The sequence below is a fragment of the Hipposideros armiger genome, unplaced genomic scaffold (assembly GCF_001890085.2).
Source record: "Hipposideros armiger isolate ML-2016 unplaced genomic scaffold, ASM189008v1 scaffold_549, whole genome shotgun sequence".
NCBI classification, from domain to species: domain Eukaryota; kingdom Metazoa; phylum Chordata; class Mammalia; order Chiroptera; family Hipposideridae; genus Hipposideros; species Hipposideros armiger.
This window is the reverse complement of record NW_017731899.1, coordinates 1,152,889-1,153,090: the sequence shown is the minus strand read 5'-3', so window position 1 is coordinate 1,153,090 and position 202 is coordinate 1,152,889.

The following is a 202-nucleotide window of genomic DNA, read 5'->3' as shown; positions in this document are numbered from 1 at the left end:
CCCCCCCCCCAGGAAATAACAAGGTGACTCCACCTTCCTGGGAGGGGGAGCAGCAGAGGCCAGGTGAGTAGCCTGGCTCCACCCTGCTCAGCAGTAATGAGGTAAAGCTCCCCAGCTGGTTTGCACATGCTGGTTGTCATGCTGGGGCTCAGCTCCAGGCAGATGAATGCAGGATTCGGTGAGGTCGAAAAGGAACCACAAC